The sequence below is a fragment of the Eulemur rufifrons genome, chromosome 19 (assembly GCF_041146395.1).
Source record: "Eulemur rufifrons isolate Redbay chromosome 19, OSU_ERuf_1, whole genome shotgun sequence".
NCBI lineage: Eukaryota > Metazoa > Chordata > Mammalia > Primates > Lemuridae > Eulemur > Eulemur rufifrons.
In genome coordinates this window covers 61,825,144-61,848,286 of record NC_091001.1, presented here as the reverse complement: position 1 = coordinate 61,848,286, position 23,143 = coordinate 61,825,144, and the positions used below count along the sequence as shown (strand labels likewise).

The following is a 23,143-nucleotide window of genomic DNA, read 5'->3' as shown; positions in this document are numbered from 1 at the left end:
GAGGGCAGTCAGGGCTGAACAGGGTCACAAGGGCACTTCTTCCTCCTGTAGTCAAAGTCTTCTTTATGACTGAGACTGAAGTGTGGGCAACCAAGTCCGCAGACACAGGGGCGGGGCCGTCTCGCCCGCCCGCCTGCCTCCCTCCGCCTGTCCTCTCTGACCGAACCTCCGTTCTCTCCTTTACATCAGGGAGCTCCTAACTCCGGCAGGTGCACATTTCCACACTGAGGGCTACAGGTAAAGTGAGAAATTTAGTGTAGGTTTTTTTTTTCCTCTTTATCCAACTCACATTTACTAAGAAGCATGAGAGAGGCAGCTCCAGGCAGAATGCAGACATGGAAGCGAAGCCTCAGTTTTGTACCGTGGACAGTCAGGGTCTGCGGGTAGCTGTGATGCAGGTGGGGCTGGGTGAGGGAGGGAAAAACAGACAGACAGAGAGGGCAGGAGAGAGACACCAGCCGTGCACGTGGGGCTTGTGCAGCAAAGGCAGAGGGAGGAGACACAGAGGAGAGAGGGGAGAGCGTTCGGGGGTGGGCGTAGGAGAGGCGCCTCCAGGCGGTTCTGCTGTCTGGGAGGACACCGTCTACAGCCCTGCAAGTCAGCGTTTAGCAGCCAGACCGAGCTTGTCACCCGCTCACTCAGAAAGTGATTCCACTGGTCGCCACTGGCTGATGACACACAGGCTGTGTTCGTTACTCCAGACTTCAGTAGATCTCCATTCTACCTTCTTTCTACATGGAGAGGTTGGAAAGCTAAAAATGAAACTTCTCAGTGGCTCAAAACATCTTCCTGTGGCTCCCTTCTGACGACAGCTGCAGGTGAGCGAGGCCAGAGCAAAGCCCCAGCGTCCAGTCTCTGTCATCCTGGGCACGAGCCAGTGGCAGCAGCCGCTGTGGTGACACTTTCCTTGTGGAATTTCCCCAGTTGTGGCCTCCAAGGGGGTCACTCCCTCAAAGAATCAGTTCTGTATGGCTTTGGGAGGTGTTGTAGAACCTGCTCCTTCAGCCCCCCCAAATATTTTATAAGCACCTAAATCCCTGGAAGGTCGTTCCTAGTTCTTACACTGAACTCCGGCTGATATGCTGGGTTATGTCATCGTTGCAAAGTTTGTACATAACTTTGTTATCTCCACACAGATCAGCCCATTCCGCAGACTCATCCACCAAATATTTCTCCAGAGTTTCTGATACCATCAACAGCCAGTTAGTGTCTGAGCAAACCACAGGCCTCAGGGACACACTTCTGTCATTCAAATATTCTACAGGAAGTTCACTGACTCGTGGGAAAATCTCCTACAATAATCCCAGCTAGCGCTTCTGTGGGTTCTTCACTGACACAGAGGTCATCAGTCCGGTGACCTTCCATTTCTGGTCATCTCTCCACGCACCCCCTCTGTCGTCCACTCCCCCTTGCTCTGTCTAGTGACCAAGCTCCCATTCTCAGGGCTGGCTGCTTGGGTGTGCAACCTGTGCATAGTTTCAGGGGGCCCACATTCGAAAGGGCTCCACACTGAACTTAATGTTTTATTGTTACCAACTTGAAATTCTTAATGATTTTTGAAGAAGGAGCTCTACATTTTCATTTTGCACTGGGCTCTGCAAATTATGCAGCTGATCCTGCCATTCTTCCACCTTGTATTGCAGGAGCTAGGTCGTTTTTGAGCCAGCCCTTGGCCTCAGGACCTCTTCACATCCCGACTAGAGCACCAGCGGTCCTATCTACCTCCTGTCTGTATCTCAGATCCACCTACTTTTCTTATCTCCAGTTCAGGCCTAGACTACACTGCGAGCTTCTTAACCACTCCCTGTCCTCCAGTGGGGGAGGCCTTTAATTTATTCTATGCAAACTCCCCAGTGCCTGCACGTGTTGGTAGCGTCATTGATCGGAGCAGTCAACACCATGCTCAAGGGAATCACACAGAGGCAGCGTCACCTCTTGAGCTGAACGTTCTCTGCCCCTCCTCTAATTCATTGGCTTTCAAACTTGGCTGTCCTGGGATGTTTGAAAAAAAATTCTACTGCCTGTGTTCTACTCTGGATATACTGATTGAAGTGGCAAGGGCTGTGGTTTAGGTACTTGGATTTTTATAAGCTCCCGGGGGACCAGATATGCAGCAAAGTTTGGGATCCGCTTCTGTAATTGCTGCTAAGACCCAGAGCCATGGCACGAGGGCAACACCTATGTCAGATTGGAAGGGGGATCTGGAGCAGTGGTTCCAGAGTTGTTTGGAATTGTGTTTCTTTATCATGGTGGGTTTGAGTTTTCAAAATTTTTCTTCTCTAAATATGTACATGAAAACATTATTTAACGTTCCAGTGTATAGCTTGGAGTGAGATATAGTAGTTCATGAGATAAAAGTGATATTTTAGGGGGTTGCCAAAAACAAAGGTGAAAGTTTTTTACTTATAATATGTGTGTGTGAGACAGGCACTAATAATAGTTACTGATGCTGTTTGTCAACAGACCCATGGAAAAGAGGACATTACACCTTTTTCTCCCAGCAAGTCCACCTGACATTTATTTCTTCTGTTGTAAGCATGAATTGCCCATGGAGTATCCAAGAAGGACTTGCTTTCGGAATAACATTGCAGACTCCAAAAATTGTATGCCACTCTGACTCTTTCATTGTTTTCCACCTGTACACAGTGTCTCATTCCATCCCTAAAGGGATTGAGGGACGCTGTCCTCATTTGGGGCCCAGAGAGGGTGCAGGACTCACTCCCTCACTGGGCACATCGGGCTGCTGGCCTAATCCCAGCCAGTCTTCTCACTCCCAACTCAAACCTCACTGCTGGTCTGCCAGGGACTTTGGATGGAAACCAGAGGGGAGTGGGAAGGGCCAGGAAGAACTCAGGTGTGCAAAACAGGGAACCCATGTTCAAGGTGAAAAGACAAGGTGGAGCACACACAGCTTGTATAGATGTGGCTGAAGAGCCATGGGCATTTGGCACATTTTAGAGGGTGGTAAGACTCTTGTTTTCCTCTGATTAGCAGTAGCTGTCCTCTTCCTTTTCTTATGCTATTTTCCTTTTCTGCTCCAAATGGCTTCAGAGTGGCTGACAGTTATATCCAATTAACATCTCTGTGAGGACTGCATTCTGTGTCTTCCCCTTTGTTTTCATGGATTGGCTTCAGTAAACCTACAACTCTCCTGAAATTGTATGAAAAATATGTGTCCGTGCAGATTCTCAAAGGGGTCCGCAATCTTACAAAGGTTAAAATCACTGCTTTATGTTTCCAAGTACACAAAACCCCTCAATAAGGAATCCTGTAATAATTAGCCCAGATAGGACATGAGGGGCAAATAGCTTCCATCCTCTGCCCTGCCTCTTCTATGCAAGGTGTTTCCTGGGTTTTGTGCATAGAGAGAAGTGGAGGAAAAGTTTAGGCCGGCTGAGAAACACAACGTGGGTCCCCTAGTTCACAGTCTTTTCCTGGCTCAATTTTCCTGATTTAGGCCAATCTGAGAGTGACAACTAACTGGGAAATTCTTAGAATTGCTTCTTGTTGCTGTGGCTGTTTGTTGCTGTGGCAGCCACAGGCTCGCAAGCGCAGCTCATCGATGTGCAAGCTGAAGTGGACAGTGGCCACCAGATGGCAGCAAACTCAGCCAGGTTTGGGATGGATTTTAGTTGACGCTGACCACTGACAAGATGTGCAGGTTCATGGCAGCCATTTCATTAGCTTCAAAATAACGTTACCATGAGCAGTAGACAATTAGAATATAAACCCCACTTAAAACACTTTTGGACCCCACTTACTGTGCTGGGTAGCGATTTACTTTCCTTTCAATTATCTCACTTGGTCCTTATATTAGCAAGGGCACGCAGCAAAATTACCCTCTGCGTCCTGACATCGCTAAGAGGGTAAAACTTGGGACTACCATAAATGAGACTTGTTAAAGTTAAATGAAATCAGCTATGCAAATGGTGGCACATGAGTAATGGTTCCGTTTGTTCTGTAGCAGTGTAAAAACCCTATATATATTAGGGTTTCCCAACCTCAACACTATTTTGAGCCAGATAATTCTTTGTTGCTGGGGGCGATTTTATGCATTGTAGGTTATGAGAAATGGCCCCAGATTTCACCCAATTGATAGCAGCAGCAGCCCTCCCAGTTGTGACAACTGAAAATATCTCCATACATTGCCAAATGTCCACTGGGGGTGGGTGATGGAACCACCCCCAGCTGAGAACTGTTATCTATTTACCTAGATTAAACCAACTTGATTCAGTGTCTGTTTCTTGCAGCCACAAAACTGTTCACTAAGACACTGAAAAAATAAAGACATAGTGAAATTGTGCGCAATGCTAAAATACAAACACAGCAAGTTAGTGGCAGAACCAGGACTAATCAAATCTCTTGAACACCAGTGGGCTTTCTACTACTGTCCACAAGAGGACTCCTTTGCAGGGTCTTTAACCACATCAACTTGCCTAACATTTCACTTTCCCTTATACTAAAACCCAGTACTACTTGAATTAGAGATTGCGTTCATGAAAGGAAACACTGCTGGCTACATTCCCTTATCTGCTTGGGACACCGAAATGAATAATGTGGGTGAGGATCATGGTTGGAATTTCTGCCCAGGAAGCTGAAGCCGTGTGGGCTTGTTGCTAAGGATGGCATTGCCATTGCCTCCTCCGGCACCTATTACGGGGACTTGCTAAATGCAGGAGCACTATTGGCTGATTCTGAGCTCTGACTGAGATCACTGGGCTAAATTCAGCTTGATATTTATCTTGAATGTGGTCTTCTCACATTCCCTTGGTTCTGAGGTCACCTGCCTCACCCATGTCACAGGGAAATAGTAAGCATCACTTATTTTTTTCTTTCAGAATTTGCATTAGCTATGGAAACATTTGAAGGTCAGGAGGAGGTGAGAACGTCAGTTCTGGGTAACAAGTGTGAGCAGATGAAAAAATATTTATTTTTAAATTGTCATGCAGTAAAATTTATTCATTTTGATCTGCAATTAGATGAGTTTTGACAAATGCATAGAGTCATGTCACAACCACCACAATCAAGATACTGAAAGAGTTCCATCATTGTAAAAAATTTCCTCCTACTATCTATCTCTAATCAATACCTCTTACCTCACCCTCAGCTCAGGCAACCACTCATCTGTTCTCTGTTCCTATAGTTTTGCTTTTTCCAAAGTGTCATATAAATGGAATCATATAGTGCATGGTCTTTGGAGACCGGGATTTTTTTATGCAGCATAATGCATTTGAGATTCATCCATGTTGTTGCTTGTGTTGACAGTTTTGTCCTTTTTATTATTGAATAGTATTCCAGTATATGGATATACCCATTCATCAGTTGAATGATATTGGGGTTGTTTCTAATTTTTGGAAATTATGAATAAACTGCTGTAAATATTTGCTTATAGGTTTGTGTGAACATAGTGTTTCATTTCTCTTGGGTAAATATTGAGGAGTGTAACTGCTGGGTCATATGGTAGGTGTATATTTAACTTTATAAGAAACTGCCAAATTGTTTTCCAAAGTGGCTGTACCATTTTGTGTTCCCACCAGCCATGTATGAAAGTTCCAGTTGCTTCTCATCCTTACCAGTCCTGGATATTGTTAGTTTTTTTTTTAATTTATTTTAGTTATTCTAATATGTTTATAGTTATATCTCATTGTGGTTTTACTTTACATTTTTCTGATGATGAAAAATTTAGCATCTTTTCATTCAGTCAAGTTTCAGTTCAAATATTTTGCTCATTTTAAAAATTAGCTTGTTTGTTTTCTTATTGTTGAGTTTTGGGAGTTCTTTGTCTATTCTGAGTCCAACTCCTTTGTCAGATATATGATTGGCAAATATTTTCTCCCAATCTGTGGCTTGCTTTTCATTCTCTTAGTGTCTTTTGTAGAGAAAAAGCTTTTAATTTTGATGAAGCCCAACATTAAGTTTTTCTTTTATGGATTGTTCTTTTGGTGTCAAGAGTTATTTTTGATAATCCCAAACCAGGATATTCTGTGGCTGTCAAATATGTTTCATAAATAATATAAACTCCTTGAGTCTTTCATTCAACTCCTGCTTTCAATGGTCTGCAAATATTTTCTCTCATTTTTTAGCTCCAGCACTGCCCACATGAACACACCCACACACTTAAGCTTTACAAACACAGATTTCCTGTGTCACTGTGAACCCTCAGCCCTTCCTTTCCAGGCCTCCTCCCAGAGATCATAAAAGCCACATTTTCCAAAGTATATTTTATCACTCAGAGGAAAGTGCTGTAAGATTGGAGTTTCCAGTACTATTTTTATGGCAGAACACTCTGAAATGTCATTCTGGATGCTCTTTCTCAAAATTATGAAAGTTAACTGAAATGGCATTTTGAAAACTCATCCCCCCAAAATACATCTGTACCTGGTATGACAAAACTCATGCTATATATTAATGGAATTTAATGTTCAAGTCAATTAATTAGCTGTGTTTATCTATTTGTGTTTTGAAACATCTTCCTATTTATTAAAAGGAATAGATGTTTTGGTGGCTTTTCTTTTTCTATTTTCAACTCCCTCTTATTTCTTTTGGGTCTAATGTGAAATTGGCTCATTTCACAGTTGATACAGTAAGGAAATGCCAAAAAAGAAAAAAAGGGAGGGGAATGGTTGAGTTGAAGGAGGAAAAATATGATTCCTTCTTGAGTACATGAAGCAAATCTTTTTCTTCTTTCATTTTTTGAATTATACATTAAAATATTTATTATTTCTCTTACAAATGTACCCTATGTCAGCTTATTATAAGATAGGTGGGTTATTTTATGTTTGATGAATCTCTATTTGGTGCATGCAATAAAATTTAATGAAATTGTACTCTTAAAACATAGCTCATAGAAGATTCTGGGAAAACAGCAAAGTGGGAAGCACCAGAAATTTATCTACCCACCTAGATAAAAATTGCTGTTTCAGAGTCTGTCTGATATAAGTATTTTAGAACTCTGATGTTAAATGGAAGCTTGCAAATTCCAGGGGAAGGCTTGGACAAGGAATTGTACTTAATTTTGGTGAATTTCAGCTCTTAGCACAATAGAAGTTAACCAGCCCCCACCACCACCCTTGTGCTCAGCTTGCGGGAGCCAGGGTGGGCAAAATGAACCCTGTCCTCCAAATAATAGGGATTTATGCTGTGATCACTGATTGTTGCTTCTGATCACAAAGGTGCAAACAAAGAAATGGCAACCATAGTTGTTGCACCTCTCCCTATTGTTGTAAGCCCCCTCCCCCGCCAGCTGAATCAACTTCCAGGGGATTTAAAGGGCTGATGTTTTTTCCCCCATCTCTTTCATTTTTCTCCTTTTGGGAATCAGACATTGAAGACTAAGATATTAAAAGCAACATATATGGGGTAAATTAGAAAGATATTGAGCATGCCCAGGGGAAGATGCAGCCTCAGAAAAGACCCTAAGAAGACCTTAAGTTTATACCTCACTCTGATGCTTGGCATGGAGACAGCCTACAACAATCACAACAAAGAAACAAAAAACAGCACACACTGGGGGAAGGGGGAGAATTTCATTTCCAGCATTGTCATATCATTAGATTCAGATATCCAGTTTTTAGCAAAAAAATCACAAGGCATGCAAAGAAACAGAAAAGTATAGCTCATTCAAAGGGAAAAAAAGACCAGCAGAAATTGTCTCTGAGAAAGACCTGATGGTAGACCTACTAGACAAAGACTTTAAATCAATGATCTTAAAGATGCTCCAAGAACTAAAGAAAGATATGGAGAAAATTAAGAAAATGATATATGAGCAAAATGGAAATATCAGTAAAGAGATAGAAAATCTGAAAAGAAACCAAAAGAAACTCTGGAGCTGAAAAATACAATAACTAAAATGAAATTTTCACTAGAGGGGTTTAAAGGCAGATTTGGACAGGCAGAAGAAAGAATAAGCAAACTTGAAGATAGAACAATGAAAATTATTGAGTATGAGGCAAAGAAAGAAAAATCATTGAAGAAAAGTGATCAGAACCTAAGAGATCTGAGGGGCACCATTAAGTGGGCCAACTTACTCATTGTGGGAGTTCCAGAAGGAGAAGAGAGAGAGAGAAAGGGGCAGAGAGAATATTTGAAGAAATATTCTTCAAATGTGAAGTGAAGAATTTCAGTCACTTCAAAAGTGACTGAAATCTTCCCAATTTGATGAAAGACATAAATATAAACTTCCAAGAAGCTCAATGAATGCCAAGTCTGATAAACTCAAAGAGACTCACCCTGAGACAACATTATAATCAAACCGTGAAAAGCCAGAGATAAACAGAGAATTTTGAAAGTAACAGGAGAGATGTAATTTGTCATATACAAGGGATTCTCAATAAGATTATGAGCAAATTTCCCATCAAAAACTTTGGAGACCAGAGGCAGTGGTCAGATATATTCAAAGTGCTAAAAATAATTTCTTTTTAAAAAAGCTGTCAACTAAGAATTTTATACCCAGCAAAGTTATCCATCAAAAGTGAGGGAGAAATTAAGATATTCCTAGATAAACAGAAGCTGAGGGAGTTTGTTACATGCTCTTGCAAGAAATGCTAAAGGGAGTCCTCCAGGTTGACATGAAAGGACACTAAACAGTAACTTGAAGTCATATGAAGAAATAAAGATCTCAGTAAAGGTAAATATATGTACAATTATAAAAGACAGAATTATTATAACTGTGGTATATAACTCCACCTTTTGTTTTTTGCATGATTTAAGAGACTAATACATTAAAAAACAATTATTAGTGTAGAAGATAGTATTATTGTAATTTTGGTTTGTAACTTTACATTTTTTTATATAACTTAAGAGGCTAATACATTAAAAATTATTAATTATTTAATTGGACACACAATATATTAAAAAGTAATTTTTGACATCTATAACTTAAAGGGGTGGGGCAAAGCTGTTAAAGCAGCAAAATATTTATGTATTACTGAAGTAAAGCTGGTATAAATTTAAATTATAGTATTATAACTTTAGCATGTTAACATAATCCCAATTGTAACCAAAGGAAAATAGTTAAATAAAATGCACAAGAGGAAATAAGAAAGGGGGTTAAAACTTTCACTACAAAAAATCAACTAAACATGAAAGAAGACAATAAGGAAATGAGGGACAAAAAAAACTATAAGTCGTGTAGACAAATAGCAAAATTACAGAAGTAAGTTCTTCCTTATCAGTAATTACTTTAAATGTAAATAAAATTAAGCTCTCCATTCAAAAGACAGAGACTGGAAAAATAGATAAGAAAACATGATCCAACTATATGCTGTCTACAAGAGACTCACTTTAGATCCAAAGATACAAATAGTGAAAGTGAAAAGATAGAAAAGGATATTTCATGCAAATAGTGACCAAAAGAAAATGAGTAACTCTACTAATATCAAATAAAATGGATTTTATTTTTTTAATTTTTAAAATTTTTTTTCAAGCTTACCCTATGTGGTAATTTAAGAAAAATGGACTTCAAATTCTAAAAATTCTATAAGAGACAAAGAAAGATCAATAAATGGTTCAATACAGCAAGAAAATATAACAATTATAAACATTTACACACCTAATAACAGACTATAAAAATATATAAGGTGAAAACTGACAAAATTGAAGAAAGAAATAGATAGTTCTAAAATAATAGCTGGAGACTTTAATCCACTCTCAATAAGGGATAGAACAACCAGACCAGAAGATAAGTAGGAAATAGAAGACTTGAACAATGCAATAAACCAACTCGATCTAAGAGACATATACAGAACACTCTACCCAACAACACTAGATTACACATTCTTCTCAAGTGCATATGGGATATTTTCCAGGATAGCCCATATGTTAGTAAACAAATTAAGTCTCAATAGATTTAAAAAGAGAGATATACAAAATATCTTTTCTAACCACAATGGGATGAAGTTAGGAATCAGTAAAAGACAGAAAGTTAGAAAATTCACAAAATTGTGGAAATCAAACAGTACACTCTAAAACAAGCAATAGATTAAAGAAGAAATCACAGGGATAATTAGAAAATACTTACAGATGAATGAAAATGAAAATGCAACATATCAAAACTATGGGGCATATAGAAAGCAGTACTAAGGGAGAAACTGATAGTCATAAATGCTTGCTTTAAAAGTAAAAAAGATCTCAAGTCAACAACCAAACTTTACAATTAAGGAACTAGAAAAAAGGACAAACTAAACCCAAAGCCAGCAGAAGGAAAGAAATAATAAAGATTAGAACAAAGATAAATGAAATAGAATAGAAAAATAATAGAGAAAACCACAAAACCAAAAGTTGGCTCTTCAAAAAGATGAGCAAAATTGACAAAATTTTAGCTAAAAGGTTTTTCATGGCTTATAAAAAAAGCAAAGAAGATTCAAATTACTAAAATCAGAAATGAAAGTGGGGATATTACTACATATTCCACAGAAAGATAAAGAATTTTAAGAGTACTTTGAGGAAATTTAGACCAACAAATATGCTAACCTAGATTAAATGGAAAAATTATTAGAAACACAAAACCTACCAAGGCTAAACCACAAAGAAATAGAAAATAGGAATATACATACCTAAAATTAAGGATATTGAATCAATAGTCAAAAATCTCCAGGAAAAGGAAAGACTTGATGGCTTCCCCAGTGAATTCTACCAAACATTTAAAGAACTAACACAAATCCTTTCCAAACTTTGGCAAAAAAAATTAAAAGGAAAGAAAACTCCCTAACACATTCCACAAAATAGCATCATATCATCACTTTGATATTAAAGCCAGACAAAAACATCATAAGAAAACTATAGACCAATATCCCTTATAACATCGATGCAAAAATCCTCAACAAAATTCTAGAAAACTAAATTCAACAGCACCTTAAAAGATTATACATTATGACCAAATAAGCTTTATTCTTAGAATGCAAGGATGATTCAACATACAAAAATCAATCAATGTAATACACATCACTAACAAAAGGAAGGAAAAAAAAAAACACATGTGGAGAAATTGGAATCTTAGTATACTGTTGGTAGAATGTAAAATTTTACAGCTGCTGTGGAAAACAGTATGGCAGTTCCTCAAAAAAATAAAAATAGAATTACTATATGATCTAGCAATTTCACTTCTGAATATATACTCACAGAATTTGAAAGCAGAGTCTTGGAGAGAGATTTGTACACCATGTTCATAACAGCATTATACATAACAGCTAAAACATGCCAGTGACCCAAGTGTCCATTGACAAATGAATGGATAAACAAAATGTGGTATACATTCAATGGAATATTATTCAGCCTCAAAAAGGAAGAAAATTCTGCAATATGCTACAACATGAATGAACCTTGAGGGCATTAGGCTAAGTGAAATAAAGTAGTACAAATACTGTATGATTCCACTCATATGAGGTACCTAGAGTAGACAAATTCATAGAGACAGAAAGTAGAATGGTGGTTACCAGGGAATGGAGGAAGGAGGATTGGGGAACTTACCATTTAATGGGTACAGAGTGTCAGTTTTGCAAGATGTAAAAAGAGTTCTGAGAATGGTTAATGGTGATGGTTGCACGATATGAATGTACTTAACACTACTGAAATGTACACTTAGAATGGTAGTAATTGATCAACACTTACGTGCACATATGGAAGTAACATTCACTGGGTGTCAGGCAGGTGGGAGTGGGGACGAGGGGATGGGTAAATTCACACCTAACGGGTGCGATGCGCACCATCTGGGGGATGGGCATGCTTGAAGCTCTGACTCGGATGGGGCAAAGGCTATATATGTAACCAAAGTGTTTGTACCCCCCATAATAATCTGAAATTTAAAAAAAAAGTCACATAATAAAAAAAATTTACTGACAGCCTCAGGAAAAAAAAAAAAAGATAGTGACTTTTACATTATGCATGTTTTACCACAACAAAAAATAATTGGGAAAAAAAACCAAATCAAACATTACAAGTTATTTTTCACCTTAAAAAGGTCTCTATTAAGATATCTATCTACTAAATATGTGGAACCAGAGGGATTTGGAATTGGGAGTGCATCCTGGGTGTTCTGGCGTCAGCCTGCTGAGTCACTCACTTGTGCTTCACCTTCTTCCTCTTCCTGTTTGTCCGTCATGGTTCTTGCCGCTTCAGCCTCGGCACCCACTCCTTCAAAGCTTAGTACCATCTTTCAATGATCATTGGCTAAAAACAAACAAATGGATAAAGAAAAAAGAACGAAGCCAGATACAGAGGCTCATGCCTGTAGTAATCTCAGCACTTTGGGAGGCCAAGACAGGAGGATTACTTGAGGCCAGGAGTTTGAGACCAGCCTAAATCACATAGCAAGACCTCATCTCTACAAAATATCATAAAACTAGCCAGACACAATGGCATGTGTCTGTAGTCTCAGCTACACGGGAGGCAGGAGGATGGCTTGAGCCCAGTCGTTTGAGGCTGCAGTGAGCTATAATGGCGCCCCTGCTCTCCAGCCTGGGTGACAGAGCAAGATCTTGTCTCTAAAAAATACAAATTAAAAAAAAAAATTTTTAAAGAAAGAAGAATGGTGTTCCTCTAGGCTTCTATAGGAACCATGAAGGAGTGTCCAGCCACAAAGACACATATGAGGGCAAGGGCCAGTGTGTGAGCACTAAGAAAGCCCAGGCCAGACAGAGGCACCAGGGCTGCTCACACATGCATACAACATAAGCCCTGACATTTTTGTGAAGACCTTGGATGATAAAAGGGAAACCCCCTAAAGCATTTTTCAGACAGCTGATAATGTTTGACAGCTTTGAAGAGGAAACAGAGCTGCCGGATGTCAGCGGCAGAATCACAGGGAAAATTCTGCATTCTGCAAAGCCTCACTCAAGTACTGTGAAGCATAGCTTGAAATTGATAGAAATGCTGGTAATTGACATAATTTTATGTAAAAGTAAAACCTCAATAACTTTTTACAAGTCGGTAGCTCTAAGCAAGGCTTTGACTTTTTTTTTTTTTTTTTTGGTATTTGATTATCTTTCATGAATTTTAGAATGATTTCTTCTGTTAAATGCTAAAAAATTTTTAACAGACTTGCAAAATGTCACAGCAGTGGAAATTTTTACATACTCCACAGCTTTCAATTATATGACACAGTAGAAGTGTCAGGAATTTTTTGCTGTATCATTTTCTGTTTCTTTGAAAAGTCTCACCTGTACTTTACTTTTTCCCTATACAGCTAAAACACCAAGAGAATACTTGGCCCGAGTCCTAAGAATTTATAATTCTTCCAATTTTCAGTAGTTAAATTTTCAGCAACATAAAGCATTCTTTCAATTCCCTCCAATTTTTTATTTGAGATAGATATTCTTTAATACCTAAGACTATAGCCTTCTTGTTTTGATAATTAACATTTATAATACTTACATTGCATTTATCAAATGAAAGTTCACAATCTTTTGAAAACATATGGCTTTTTTTACTTATTGATAGGATAAACTATGTATTAGTTTTCCTAATAGTGAAGCATCCTTGCATTCCTGGAATATACCAGACACTTGGGATAGATGAGTGACAAAGCAGGCAAAAATCTCCAACATCGTAGAGTTGATGGTCTATTTAACTTCATAAAATGTGTTGGAAATGATTCCCTTTTTAATGCAGAGAATATTTTGCTCCTCACTGTTTCTATTGTGGGATTTTTGTGTGTATGGTAACTACATATATTTATTTAGTGCTTGATCTTTCTTCTTAGAGCTTTATTGGGGTATAATTTATATACCTTAAAATTCCCTCATTGTAAGTGTACAAGTCAATGATTTTTAGTAAATTGATAGAGTTGTGTAACAATCACCATAAACCAGTTTTAAACTTTCATCGGCCCAGAAAGTTCTCTCCAGTCCATTTGCAGCCAATCCCTGCCCTCTCCCTCGGCCCAGGCAACCCTTGCTCTTCTTTCCATCTCTATAGAGTTGCCTTTTCTGGATATTTCCTATCTAAGGAATCATATAATATGTTGTCTTTGGCATTTGGCTTCCTTCACTTAGCATACTATTTTTGAGGTTCATTATGTAGCATGTGTTAGTCTTTCATTCCTTTTTCCTGCTCAGTAGCATTGCTTTGTTTGGTTACCCTGCCTTTTGTTTAGCCAGTTATCTGTTTATGGCTTGTTTTCAGTTTTCACCATCATGAATAATGCTGCCAGGAACATTCACATACAAGGAATTTTGTGGACATGTGCTTTCACGTCTCCTGAGTGGATTCCCAGGAGTGGAATTGCTGGGTGGTATGGTAAGCTTACGGGTAACTTACTAAGAAGAAGCCAGTTAAGGGAAGGTAGCTCTCCTTCTGTTTGCGGAGAGTTTCTTTTTCTTCTTATCTTTCTCCTTGTGGTATCTCCAGGTTAGTTGGAAAAGTGTCCTCTGTTCTCACTGGTATAGTGACTCAACTTAGAAGCTAGCAAGACAGGGCTGTCACTTTTTGTCTGGCCTAACTTTGGGCACTCAGAGTAAACTAGAAATAACGTGCCCAGACAGCCTCTGTTCTGCACACACTTTGGGTTTCCGTCTGTTCCCTGCCTCCCGTGCACTGTTCCTCTCTGGGAGTTGCAGATTCTTCCTGGAGCTCTCTCTACTCCCTCAGGGGCAGGCTGTAGGCCATATGCATTGAGTTGGGGTTGGTGGCTCTTTTCAGTTAGCCTTGCCTATCCTACATCTTAAAGAAATCACCAAATGACATGCAGATAGTATCCTTCTTTAATTTTACTTTCATTTCAGATTTCCCCTTAATATTACTAAGATAGTCCTTTGGGCATGTCATGGAAGTTTGGAAATGGGAACTGTTGCCACGAGGTGGGACCCCCTAGAATTCCAGGCAGTCATTCTTTCCTGGGCTCCCTCAGGGGCCACCCTCAGGCTCCCTCGGGTTCCTGCACCCTTTCTTCCTCTCCACCATGAAGTGCTGGAGTACAATTTGACTTTACAGGAAATCCTATCCATATGGAAGCATCAGGAGTCCCTTGCTTCTTCCCACTCATTAACCAACAAAATGACAGCGCAGGGGAGGGCGGGGCGGGTCGTCTGGAAGGGAATGCCTACGTGTGTGGTATAACATCTGTGCAGTGTCATTCTACAGAGTGACTAACAGGTCTGGAAATGCAGGCCTGGGAAAATAGGCAAGTTGAAGTTCAGGGCAATAGCTGATGTGTGAAAAAAAAATATGCCTAATAGAATTTATTTTCTTAAGCCCAACAGAATCTGGAAAATATTTTTTATTATACAAATATTTCAAACATCAACATAGAAAGTATAATGAACCTCCATCTAGACTCATTACTGAAATGCAACAATTATCAAGATTTTGTCATATTTGCTTTATCTATCCCTTTGTTTTTCTTCCTCCACTCCTTTTCTTTGCTGAGATATTTTTAAAACAAATCCCAGACATGACATATATTTTTTCCTCATGGTTATGTGTGCATCTTTAAAAATATGGAAATTTTGTTTCCTAACCACATTGCCCTAATCATGCCTAACAAAACCAATCAATAATTTATTGGTATCATTTATCTTATAGCTGTAATAAAATTGCCTCAATTGTTAATGGATTTTTTAAATCAGGTTGTAGACTAAGAAATACATGTTACGACTTGTACCCTGGGCCCACCCCACTGCTAGCATTGTTCATTGTTCACGGTCTCAGTAGAGTTAGAGGCTGCAATCACTATTCCCAAAGACCAGTGAAGGCTCCAGGAACTGACCGGAGTAGTGTCTGTTGGAATGGGCAATAGTCTGTGGCCTTCTCGGGGCCCAGTGCTTGACTGTAGTTGCCAGTCCTCGAGCATTGCTCAGGCAGGATTCTTGCTATGAAATACTGGGCCATAGAGTCCATTCGTGCTTACTCAGTACAAATACTTCAAGCATCCTGATGCACATGTTTATTTACAAATGCTGGTGACCAATGAAGCAAAACTTCTTACCTAAAATGAATAACTAGCTTTGACAATGGAAGAGTTAATACTTCTAATACTCTTCTTAATTTAACACAGCACGAGTATGCCAGGCAGAGCTTACTGTGCTAGTTATCCCACAGTCCTACATGATGAGAATTGTTCTTCCTAACATTCATGCCTGGGAAAGCAGGTAGCTTCCACAGGCAGTTTACCAGCCACGCGGTCAGCCCAGTGTAAGTTTACCATCTGACTGCCAAATCTCCACTTCACCTTGTGCTGAGGAAGAGGCAGCTCCAGGGCAGGGTTTAGTAGGAAGCATTCACAATTCTGCAAGCTTCTTGTTATTACACGTGGCTTCCTGTTATGCAAAGATAGGCGGAGAAGGCCTGGTAAGCTGTTGCAACTGATGGAGACACAGGCAGACCTACAAGAGGCAACTAACTACACTCTAAATTCCTAAGACACACAAAAGCCCCAAAACATGAACACCAGAGGGGTGGCCCTGGAGAGACACCCTAGGCCAAGTGAATTTGCTGGATGAAGCGAAAAAAACTTGCAAGACTTATTGCTAGCTTCCAGATGTCTCTCTCTCTCTCTCTCTCACACACACACAGACACACACAAACACAGAATTTCTCTTTCTTTCTCTCCTATTGCTACTCAGACAGCGTCTTTACCTCCTCCTGCAGAAGACATAGCTATCTATGCTAAGCCCCTTTCCAAAGCAGAATTTATTCTGTTAGATTGAAATATTCACTTGTCAAACAATGAAGGTCGTTTCTAGAAGCTGCAGAACATGAGAAAATTAAACCTGCTCAATTCCTGGGGATTGAGGCAGGCATTTAGGGAATAACTTTTAGATATTTCTGTGAATTAGGTTATGTAAATTTGTCTCGAGGGTGAGCATCCTGGGAAGGCCATGTGGTCTAATTTTAGGGTACAGAGAGAAAGCTCCTTTGCTGTCACCAGTCTCACAGCTTGTTGCCTTTTGAAGGAGCAATGCTTTCCATACGAAAGTTAAAAATGAAACTGAGAATAAAAATAACAAAAGAAAATCCAGGAGAGAGAGTAATCACGGGATAAATTTGTCCTAAAGTCTCAATGCCGTGTTTTGAAAGTGGAAAAGTTGTAAAAGTCCTGCTAACCCCCTGTGTGATGGGTGCTTTGAAATGGAGGGCAGTTTGCTCTGGAGACAGAAAAGGGATAAAGAGAGTGAGCCTGGAGGTTCTGAAGCCAAATGTTCTAATTTTCTTCTGGGTGGAAACCGAAGGCCATCATCCCATGGTCTGCTAGGTCGGCCGTGTGTGTGAGCGCGGAGGGGCATTGCACGTGTGCGCATGTGCGGCGTGTGGGCAAGGGCAGTACGAATCTGTTTGTCATGTTCAGGAGGCAGTGACGAGGGGTCTGTGCTGCACAGGGCTCCCCAGCAGCCCCCTTCTCCGCTGTGGTGTGGGCCTGAGCGCTGGGCCCATGCTGGGTTAGCTCAGTCTTCCTTCTTCCCATGCCTCGGCCACACTGGGTTTTGGCCAGAATCCTTAGGTCTCTTCAGATGAGCTCGGGTAGCGCGAGCTGGTAAGACGTGGCAGGATTACCTAATATGTCCACTTTCCTGTCGGGGCGTCAGCACAGCCTCGGTGGTGGCTTGAGGTTTCAGTACTATTTCTCCGTCACTGTTTTCTCAAGGCCTGCTGAGCCTTGCAGATCATACATTGGGCGGAAATAATAGCACCAAGTTGTTTATGCACAATAGCGAGGCAAAATGGGTGGGGCTGAGGCAGGTGCTTGGTGTGATAGGTTAGGAATTGTGGCTTTGTTCCCTGCCCAGAGGAAGGGTGGAGCCCTCTCTCCTGTCCGCTTCACCCTGCACTCTCTAACCTTGTGAATTGCTGCACATCCATTTGATTCCCAGGGCAGACGCTGCTTTTTACCACGAGAACACAGGCTCCTTTCTGGACTGTGTGGATATTGGACTTTGAAGTATGACTTCTAGCCGTTCATTGGAGCAAATCATTTCACCTCTGTGAGCTTCAGTTCCTTGTCTGAAAAATGGGGGCGTGTACCATAAAGAGCATGAACATTAAATGAGACTAGCCATGCAAAGCGCTTGCACTGTGGCTGGCGCATGGTAAGTACTCAATAGAAAAACATCAATGTGCATTATTACTAGATCAGGGATCACGTCTTCCACCAGCCACTCTGCTTGAGTGGGCACAGTGAACATTTCTAGAAATCCCACAAATAGGTACATTTGTCAGTATTTGTGGCAAATATAAAATGCCTGGATGGTGGCTCACATTTCATTCTAAAATATTTATATTCTTCACTCAACGAATATAAATAGCATCCTTTTCTGCCTTACATCTGGGTTTATCTCCATAGCCCCAGGTACAGAGGCTTCCCTCAGTGCTAGCTTCCTCTTGTTTAGTTTCTGAATGTCTATGATGTCACTCTTCTGACCTGAGATTTTCATGTCCCTGAAATCTCCTGGCTTTCACGTGAACCTCTCCCCCACCCCATCTCTTTCTTAATCCATACATTCTACCTGTCAAAACCAGACCTCTGGGGAAGCCTGAGGCCCTCAGTCCACCCTCACACTTTATCGTGTCCAGACCTGGGCTCACCTGCCTGTTCACCCAGGCCTCGTTCTCCAGTTTCCTTCCCGGCTTCCATGAGTGGGTGTGTGTCCCCGGTCGCTCGGCACATGTCTGGCTGACCCTATATGTCCAGGACCGTGCGTGGTGTCTGGAGGAGGCTGCCTCACCTGAGCCACTCAGACTGCAAACATTGTGACAGTCTTTGGCACCTGCTCTTGCTCGTTCAGCCAGTCGCCGAGGCCTGTCGGTCTGCCTCTGCACTGCCTCGAGTGTTCTTTCCTTTTCCGTTAGCACCGCCCTGGGGCATCATGCGCTGTCCTGCTAGTCTTCCTTTATTCCTCCTCTCTCCCTCCCTTCATCCCTCTCCTGCTTAATATCTTTTTCTTTTCTCTCTTTAACATATCATTGAGTCCATGCTATAATAATAATGTGAGGAATAATAGCCTCCATTTAATGCCCATGTTGTAAGAGGCAGACTCTGGCTGGGACCTGTCCACTTACCATATTAATCCTTTTAGATTAATCACCCCACGAGGTACATGAAATTATCACCATTTCACAGAGGAGGAAGCTGGCACTCAGAGATAGAGCATGGCCTACCCAAGGCTGCACGTGGAGGCGTCTGTGCACATCTGCTGCTCTGTCCTGCCTTCTCTGTGCCAGGCACAGTGGCAGGGGCTGGGACACAAGGATGAGCAAGGCCGAACGTGAAGGCGGCAGCCTGTCTTCTTAGAGCACACGTGGAAAGGGAAGGTAGGGTACAAGAGCAGTACCAAGCAAGGGGATGAGGACTACAACGCACATGTACCCCCGAGGAGGGGACAGGGCCAGGGTGCAGCTGTGTCTGGCTGGGCTGAGAAGGCTTCTTATGGGAGGTGTGTCCTGAAGTGAGTCTTGAAGGATGAATGAGAGTTTTCCACGAGGTAGAATTGGGTGTGGGTGGGCACGGAGGGGGAAGAACATCGAAGCAGAGGGATGGCATATTGTCATGGGTAAGGTACAGGATGGGTATGGAGGAAGAGCAGGAAATGAAGTAGGAAAAGCCATAAAGGACTCGAACTCCATGGCAGGGGGTTTAGCCTTCATATTTTAGGAGGGAAGTGTTGGGGGCCACGGGAGACTTTTAGGCAGGAGAGTAACATGATCAGATTTGTGTCATAAGCAATGTTGTCCGTGCTGGCTGCAAGAATGGGCCACTTCTGTTTGGGTGAGTTGGCTGGGAGAATGTCATTCACAGCACATCAGAGAGACCCGTGGAGGTAAAGCAGGTTTCAGCGTGTTTGTCAGTGCAAGGCGGGAGAATGGCAGAAGGCGAGAAGGGGAAGATGGTAAGTTTATTTAGCAACACTGTGAGCTCGAGATTCCCGTGGAGGTGCATCAGGCAGCTGGATCCACAGGTCTGCAGCTCAGGAGAGGGGGCTGGGGGAAGCCATGTAAACTCTGCTCCCTTTTCAAATCCATTTAAATGTGGTTCCCAAACTAATGCACTGCTCATCTCAAATATGGAGAAAACACCTGCAATAGTTCCCCCAGCTTTGAAAGAACTACCCATACCTCACCCACACGTTCACGGCCATCTAAAACAGAATCTACACGGAGGCAGAACTGAGAGCAGACATAATCGAAGGTAGACCCTAGGAGATTTTGTGATTATACTGTGTGTTAGAGGTCAGAAGATGGGAAGATAAAGAAAGGAAGTGATAATGTTTCTCAGCTGACTTCTCTGTTCGTACTTCCTTCTTTAATTTTCTCTTGTTCCAACTTGGGGTAGAAAGTAGCTAACTTCTACTGCAGAAACCACATCCCTGGCAATAGGGTATTTCTTCCATTTCTCTTCTTTCCCTTCTAGAACCCTCCCTCAGCTACAGACTAAAATTCAGCATAAACAGTCCAACTACATAACTTACCTATTTTTATCCCAGTCCTCCCTTGCTCAAGAACATGAAATGGCTCCCTATTTCCTCTCAGACCAAGTTGGTATGCCTCACTCTGCCACCTAAAGCCTCTTGTTCTCTGGGCCCTCCAGCTTGGTTTCTCTGTTTGATGAAATGCTGTCCCACCATTATGGCCCATGTCATCCCATGCTTTGTATTGAGAGCACTCAGGTTCCAAGAAGTGCCAACCAACAGAGCTTTTTGTGGTGATGGAACTGTCTTCTATCTGTGTTGTCCAATACTGTAGCCATGAGCCACAGGGGACTACTGAGCACTTGAAATGTAGCTGGTATGACTGAGGAACTGAATTTGAACCTAATTTAATTTAATTCATTTAAATATACACAGCCACTCACAGCTGGTGGCTCCTGTACTGACAGTGCAGTGCTAGGGACTAATTCTTTCTCTCTCTGCCACAGTGAGGGGTTTCTGACCTCATGAGACCCTCATTTCCCACTCGCCCCAGAGTGTTCCGTAAACACTGAGCAACGGCCTTCCCGCCTTGCCTCCCTGGTCCGCCTGCAGCCCCGTCTCCGGCCCACGGCCTGCTTTAGACCCCTCCCTGGAGGGCTGGGAACGTGCACTCAGGGCACAATGCCTGGCTCACAAGCAAAGCTTATCATGGTTATTATTTTCATTATGAGAAACAGCTCCATTAATAGTAACAGATCTCTCTGTTTACTTTATCCGGAACAAGTCACACCCACAAAGAGAGGCAGTTCAAAGAAACTAACAAGGAAAGTTAGTCAAAACCAAGGCAGACTCAAGGCCCCCAGGCTTTCTTCTCTGATATTTGAATCATCTCGTGGTAGGCCTGGGTGGGAGAGCGCTTTACAGATGGGACAGAAGTGCCCCTGCCTGATCACTGGCTCATCTGAGCCCCCAGCTGTCGCCCCCACCCCCGTGTTTGGGCCTAATTTCAGCAGCGTGGAGGTGGGTGCCAAGCTCGCCCCACTCCCCCACTTGGAAGGATGGCTCAGTGGCCATGGTCACATCAGCTCTGGTGGGATGATAACAGGCACTAAAGAAGCACTGGTTGGATGTACAGTGAGTGGTTTGATTTATGGAATACGAAGTGCGGTCAGTCAAAGCCTTGATCAAATGTGGGCAAACTAGGTGGCCATCCTCCTGCCACAAGCGCCTCAAAGCCCCTCCTGGCCAGGTCTGAGGGCGTAAGGCCTTCACACCTACTCCTGCCTTTGCCAGGCCATTCTGCAGGGCACGGATGCTGCTAAGGGCATGTTTACGGTTTTTGTTTGTTTTCTTGTTGTTTCTGCCACGACGAAGTGTGAAAAATTTCACAGATTTAAGCACAAAATAATAGCCACTCTGAGTTCTTCCACGCTGAGCTAATTCTCTTCACTTCGTAGCATCCTTTTAGCTCCTGTGGGCACCTGCCCATTCTTCAGTGCTGTGGGAGACCTCCAGTTTCTCCTGTCTTCCACAGTGGTCCTAACAGTGTCTTTGGGAATCTAGGGGTGGCCCAGGAGGCCTGGGTCCTTATAGCCACCATGTGGCACCTGCCTGACTTACGCTTCTCCTGAGTTGGTGGCATCACTCCTGAAGTCAGGAGAAGGCCTCTCATTGCACCGCTGCCAGGAAGAGGCCTTCTCTCTCATGTCTGATGTTTCTTCTGGGGGATGGTCACAAAAGTCACACTGTGGTGGACCACACAGAGGCTGTTGAGGTGGGGAGAATGCCCCTTCATTCATCAGAATGCCTCACTCTTCCATTTTCTCCAAAAATTTTGTATGTAAACCATCCTCTTCGTTTCTGCCTACTCTCAGCCCTCTTTCTAGGACAGATAAGGTCCAGTCTCTGAGCTAGAGAGACACAGAGACACACACAGTCCTTCAAATTCCCTCCTTCCCACTGCCTTCCGCCAACACCCTTCCATGGTTCCTGTGGATCATTTACACAGCCTTAGCCTTAGAGCAAGTGAATTGGAGTTATTCTCTTCTAGCTATTTTGAAATGTACAATTGATCAATCCATTAATGTGACTGTGGTCACCTTATTTACCTATCAAACATCAGGTATGATTTCTTCTAAGTGTATATTTGTACCCATTACATTTTGAAGTGAAGAGAGAAGTTGAAGAAGGTCTTGAAAATGGTCCCCTTCCTTGTGGTAGGAAGTAAACTCATCTATTGATAAAAGTAATAAGAGTAACCTATGATTACCTGTGACCAGGGACTGTGCTAAGTGGTCTGTATATGTTAGTTTGTTTAATCTCCACAATTCCATATAGCAGGGACCATTATTATCCTAGTTTAACAAGCAAGGAAACTAAAACTCAGGGAAGAGGCATAATTTATCCAAGGACAAAGAGCCAGGAAAGGAAGAGCTAGTCTTTGGTCAGGTGAGACGGATTGGGCTAGCGAGGAGTTGACAGCTTGGTTCAGCCATGTCCTGAAGGTTCTTGGACTGACAAAAGCTGACGGAAGGCATTGGAAGATGGAGACCTCCAGAAATGCTTGGCAGAAAGAAAGAAACGCAGACTCTGAGTACTAGCAACGGTGGAGGGTGGCACAAGGCCAAGGGGACAAGGAGTTCTAACGTGGGTTTAAGGTCACTGTTGAGCCGGCTGGCAAAGTAAGAAGATGAGGCTCAGAAGGAAGTGTGGAAGGGGGACAGGATGACCAATGGAGCCCTGTGGGGGCAAGGAAAGGAGACAGTTGTCGTGGGTGGGAGTTACCATGGAGACAAAGTGTGGACGCACAG

The 23,143-nt window shown here is 42.0% G+C and overlaps 1 protein-coding gene across 2 annotated transcripts in view; it reads left to right on the top strand.

Moving 5' to 3' along the window:
- The window catches only part of ARHGAP25 (Rho GTPase activating protein 25), an 80,323-nt gene that overhangs the window by 14,184 nt on the left and 42,996 nt on the right, over positions 1 to 23,143 (top strand). The window lies entirely within an intron of this gene.